Consider the following 5,359-nt stretch of genomic DNA (forward strand, 5'->3'; position numbering starts at 1 on the left):
GCTGCAACTCGCCTACATGAAGCCGGAATCGCTACTTATCGCCGTTCAGCCATACGGCGGTGAATTCGTTCCCGGGCCTTGTACACACCGCCCGTCACATTATGGGAGCTGGCCATGTCCGAAGTCGTTACCTTAACCGCAAGGAGAGGGATGCCGAAGGCAGGGTTAGTGACTGGAGTCAAGTCGTAACAAGGTAACCGTACTGGAAGGTGCAGCTGGATCACCTCCTTTTCAGGGAGAGCTAATGCTTGTTGGGTATTTTGGTTTGACACTGCTTCACACCCCAAAAGAAGCGAGCGACATCTGAGTTAAACTTGGAGGTGGAAGTCTTCTTTTGTTTCTCGGCGGTGAAGTAAAACCAAGCTCATGGGCTTATTGTCCTAGGTCGGAACAAGTTGATAGGATTCCCATTTTTGTGTCCATGTCCCCCCCGTGTGGTGACATGGGGACGTAAAAAGGAAAGAGAGGGATAGGGTTTCCCTCGCTTTTGGCATAGTGGGCCTCCCGTTGGGGGCCCGCACGACGGGCTATTAGCTCAGTGGTAAAGCGCGCCCTTGATAATTGCGTCGTTGTGCCTTGGCTGTGAGGCTCTCAACCATATGGATAGTTCAATGTGCCCATCAACGCCTGACCTTGAGATGTGGATTATCTAAGGCACATTAGCATGGCGTACTCCTCCTATTCGAATCGAGGTTTGAAACCAAACTTCTCCTCAGGAGGATAGATGGGGCGATTCAGGTGAGATCCAACTTTCGATTCACTCGTGGGATCCGGGGCGGACCACTATGGCTCCTCTCTTCTCGAGAATCCATATATCCCTTATCAATGTATGGACAGCTATCTCTCGAGCACAGGTTTAGGTTCGGCCTCAATGGAAATAGAGCACCTAACAACGCATCTTCACATACCAAGAACGACGAGATCACCCCTTTCATTCATTCTGGGGTGACGGAAGAATCATACCATTCGAGCCTTTTTTTTTCATGCTTTCCCAGAGGTCTGGAGAAAGCTGCAGTCAATAGGATTTCCCTAATCCTCCCTTCTCGAAAGCAAGAACGTGAAATTAATTTTTCCTTTCCGCAAGGACCAGGAGATTGGATTTAGCCGTAAGTGTAACAACCTGAGTTACCGTTAACTGAGTAAACAGGGTCATCACGAGGTAAATTTCCCAATAAACTGAAGTAACACATCCAAAACTCGAGAAAAGGGGTCACAAGCTCTTCAACGTGACTAACTTAGCTAAATCTCAAAACCAACATCTAACAAAAACACAAGATAATCATACAATTCTCTACAAGTCCAATATAACCAACACAACCAAATGTAATATACATTTATCCAAAATCCTGATACAAATCTACAAATTCCTACGTGCTCAGCTCAATATACATCATCGCTAACCCATCGTTCCCCACTGGTTCCGATCTGTGATTAAACTAAAAGATGGAAACAACAGAGGGTCAGATTAAACTGAATGAGAAGTAACAATCCAAAACAACAAAACATAGTAAATCATATCACAGGTTTAAAAGCAACATCAGTTCCCTAGATCTATGTGCGCACAGGGAGTCTAGTTGAGAGGAACATCCATAGCTCTAAGGCTATGTCACTCTCGGGTGAAGCTAGTCAATATCTCAATGACAATTCGCTTCAAACAGGGAGCAGGGAACAATGTTCCTCAACTTCGTCAATGACCAGCTCGCAAGCTCGATCCATTGACCATATCATAATATCAGCAAAAGCATTCACAACAACATTTGTCTCAATAATTTCCAATCTTAAAAGAGCTTTAGTAAAAAGTTTATTTTCAAGAATGTAGTCTAATTAGACCCTTTAAGAAACTGCTACTACTTACCAAAGACGACGCTTCAAAGAGTTAGGTTCGATTCGCAGATATTAGCTAGAATGGTTCCGCCGAGAAATCGTCTTCTGAAGCATAACAATGCACATAATCACCAAAGGGCGTTCGATACGTAATACTAACATATAACTTTATTACATCTCCTCCTAAGACCGTAGCGTAACCAAGACTTTATTATAACATAGTCCAATCCATATGCCATAAAGAGTTTATAATCCAATACTCAAGAATTGTTCACATTCTCCTAAAGGTTATCCAACAATCATCATTCTCTCTTTCTATCTATGTAAACACAAAAATTTACTTCATCATTCTCCTAAAGGTTTCTTTCTTGATGGTACGGAATTAAAGTAATATAATAATAACATAATATAAGGAAGAAGAGTATAGGTATGTATACATCAATGTAGATTAAGCAAAAGAAATAAAGGATGTTACCTCCTTGCATTTTCGGTTTAGAAACAGACAAAGGAACATTGTTGCCTGGCTTGCTGATTTTCGAATCAAAAGAACGCAGCAAGGCTGCTGCCTACTATTGTCAAACCAACCCGATGTGAACTTTCCAAAAAGAATTAGAATCAATGGAGGATTGTTTTCAAAGGAACATCAAGAACAATTAGGGAATTAACAAATGGGTTTTGTTTTGCCAAGAAGGGTTGCAGTACAACCCCTTGTTCGACAGAAACAGATGCGAACGGAGGGGAAAAAGAGGGGGTTGTTTTCGAACAAGATCAATGAAATTACCAACAATTTATTTTGACATTTCAAAAGAAGGACTGCGTATTGTTGTCCTTATGATTCGAACTCAGAGGAAAGTGGATTGGGAAGGCTATGTTCGAATTTCAAAAGGAAAGCGCAAGACATGGAGGTTGTACTCGATTTCATATGTTTATGGAGGAAAATCGTTGTTGCTTGGATTTCGAACATTAAGAACCCTAACATTTGAATCTGACTATCGGATTTAGAGGAGGGTTGTGTTTTTGTTAGGTTCGAATCTTAGGGCAAATATGGGGTCAACTGTCAATTTCCATGGCAAATTGAGAAGAATTTTGGTAGGGGTGAGGGAGATTTCGAGTTCTTGATTCATTTCTTGCTTAATCATAAAAGGAATGGGATTTCAGAAGTGGGGAGAAATGAAGAAGATCATGAATAGTGGAATGCGTGAAACTGGTTTCTATTATTCTTTTTATTATTATTATTTTTTTTATTTTAAAAGAAAAGGAAAAGAAGAAAAATTAAATTGAGAATATTTTATGTCTTGTATTTAAGATCATTCTCGCAGTGATAATTCTCTTAAACTTACTCGTCTTAAAATATTAATTTCCTAAATGTTACAGTAAGAAGAATGCTTGGTATAAATAACTCACTTCTTGGTCTTCGACCCCCTCAGTCACTACGAGCGCCCCCCGATCAGTGGAATGGGATGTGTCTATTTATCTATCTCTTGACTCGAAATGGGAGCAGGATTGAAAAAGGATATTAGAGTGTCTAGGGTTGGGCCATGAGGGTCTCTTAATGCCTTCTTTTTTCTTCTCATCGGAGTTATTTCACAAAGACTTGCCATGGTATGATGGAAGAAGGGGGGAACAAGCACACTTGGAGATCGCAGTACAACGAAGAGTTGTATGCTACGTTCGGGAAGGATGAATCGCTCCCGAAAAGGAATCTATTGATTCTCTCCAAATTGGTTGAACCGTAGGTGCGATGATTTACTTCACAGGCGAGGTCTCTGGTTCAAGTCCAGGATGGCCCAGCTACGCCAGGTAAAAGAATAAGAATCGAAGAAGCTTCTGACTCCTTCATACATGCTCCACTTGGCTCGGGGGGATATAGCTCAGTTGGTAGAGCGTCGCTTTTGCAATTGGGTCGTTGCGATTACGAGTTTGATGTCTAATTGTCCAGGCGGTAATGATAGTATCTTGTACCTAAACCGGTGGCTCACTTTTTCTAAGTAATGGGGAAGAGGACCGAAACATGCTACTGAAAGACTCTACTGAGACAATACAATCGGGGAGTGAAATAGAACATGAAACCGTAAGCTCTCAAGCAGTGGGAGGTGATAGGCTCTGACCGCGTGCCTGTTGAAGAATGAGCCGGCGACTCATAGGCAGTGGCTTGGTTAAGGGAACCCACCGAAACCGTAGTGAAAGCGATTCTTCATAGGGCAGTTGTCACTGCTTATGGACCCGAACTTGGGTGATTTATCCATGACCAGGATGAAGCTTAGGTGAAACTAAGTGGAGGTCCGAACCGACTGATGTTGAAGAATCAGCGGATGAGTTGTGGTTAGGGGTGAAATGCCACTCGAACCCAGAGCATTTGTAGAATAATATAAACTTTTAGGATCAAAACATAAATATGCTTGTAAGTTTTAAAAATCCAAACTTCAAACTCCAAACAAACATTCTACATAATAAATATAATCCAAAGTACAAAGTCCATAGTCCAAAGACCAAAGTTCAAAGTGTAGATATCAAAGTTAGTGAAGTGCAAAAACAATGTCAAGCTTATTATTTTGAAAAAATCAACAATATTTTACACAAGAAAAATAACTTTGCACTTTAATAGCATTATCCAAATCAACATTATTTTGTAAATGGTTCCAAATTGTGTTTTGATTAATTATATTTGTTTTTTGCGCAAAATCCAAATCATCATAACATTTTCAATTACTTAACATAAAAAATTATTGTAGTTCAATAGAAAGAATATGAAGTACCTCTGAGTCAATGGTAACACAATCATTATCTTTATCATTCGCTTCAACTTCTTAACATACCATAAGAAAATACGTATACATATTGTTTCGGTAATGAAACGAGAAAGTGGAAAACACTTGAAATACCGTTAGTAGAAGCGTTATCAGGAGCGGCGATTCGTGGAATGAAGCGACTTGAATTCCTGTAAAACAACACGTTAGCCTTTTCCGGGGGGTGATTTCCCGGAAAACCCCTCCGACGCTCAAGTTAGAATGTAGATATGAGAATATTGAGTAGATGATTATAAACTGAATGCAAGAAGATGCCGGGGTTGATATTACTGGAATTTTGGTAGGCTAATGAAGTAGAGTATGAGTAAGGATACTTAAGAGGATAAATGTCAGATGATCTCTCCCCCTCTGATGGTTGTTCCTATTTATAATGGTGAAGAAGGAAGTTACTTCAGTGAGGAGGTTGAAGAACATGGGAATAATGGGCGGTTACCAGCCTTGGAAGAAGGAGAACCAAGCAATGAGGGATGAATGGGAAGTTGGATCAAATTGGAGGTTACTTTCCTGGAGGGAGGTAAGGGTATTTGGAGGTAACTAGCCTATGGGCCATTCAGGGAAGATGGGAAATTCAGAAAAAAGCCCATTGACCAAAAGTCAAAGTCAATGCAAAAGGTCAAAGGGTATTTAGATAATATGTCGTTAATAATTTATATAAATAAATAAATTAGGTAGGTGATACCATGACACATATATTAAATGAAATTATATAAATTGTAAATTTTAAAATA

At 40.1% G+C, this 5,359-nt stretch overlaps 1 pseudogene; it reads left to right on the forward strand.

The window, feature by feature from the left end:
• Positions 1–1,022, forward strand: part of LOC130810839 (uncharacterized) — a 5,967-nt pseudogene extending 4,945 nt beyond the window's left edge.
• The last annotated feature ends 4,337 nt before the right edge of the window (positions 1,023–5,359 follow it).

The sequence above is a fragment of the Amaranthus tricolor genome, chromosome 4 (genome assembly GCF_026212465.1).
Source record: "Amaranthus tricolor cultivar Red isolate AtriRed21 chromosome 4, ASM2621246v1, whole genome shotgun sequence".
NCBI classification, from domain to species: Eukaryota; Viridiplantae; Streptophyta; class Magnoliopsida; order Caryophyllales; family Amaranthaceae; genus Amaranthus; species Amaranthus tricolor.